We start from the raw sequence: 520 nt of genomic DNA, 5'->3' as shown, positions 1-520 counted from the left end.
CTAGACGAAATGTCAATTGTGGATAACCGTCACAATCCAGCAAGCGGTTATTTACTGAGTTAGGTTGTCACTATCCCGCAAGCAACCTAAATTCAATGTCAAAAAATGTCAATTTAGGATAACCGTCACAATCCAGCAAGCGGTTATCTACTGAATTAGGTTGTCACTGTCCCGCAAGCAACCTCAATTCAATGTCAATACACAAAAATGTCAATTTTGGATAACCGTCACACTACAGCAAGCGATTATCTTCTGAATTAGGTCGTCACTGTCCCGCAAGCAACCTAACTTCAGTGACACTGCGTTGAAATGTCAATTATGGATAACCGTCACAATCCAGCAAGCGGTCATCTACTGAATTAGGTTGTCACTGTCAGCAAGCAACCTAAGTTCAGTGACACTGTGTTGAAATTTCAATTATGGATAACCGTCACAATCCAGCAAGCGGTTATCTTGAAGCAGCTGTGGAAATTGCTCAGGAGTAAGTTCCATGTTGTACCGTTGTCCTGACCTTTCGTTC

The sequence above is a fragment of the Papilio polytes genome, unplaced genomic scaffold, assembly GCF_000836215.1.
Source record: "Papilio polytes unplaced genomic scaffold, Ppol_1.0 DF824144.1, whole genome shotgun sequence".
Taxonomy (NCBI): Eukaryota; Metazoa; Arthropoda; class Insecta; order Lepidoptera; family Papilionidae; genus Papilio; species Papilio polytes.
This window is presented reverse-complemented; position numbering follows the sequence as displayed.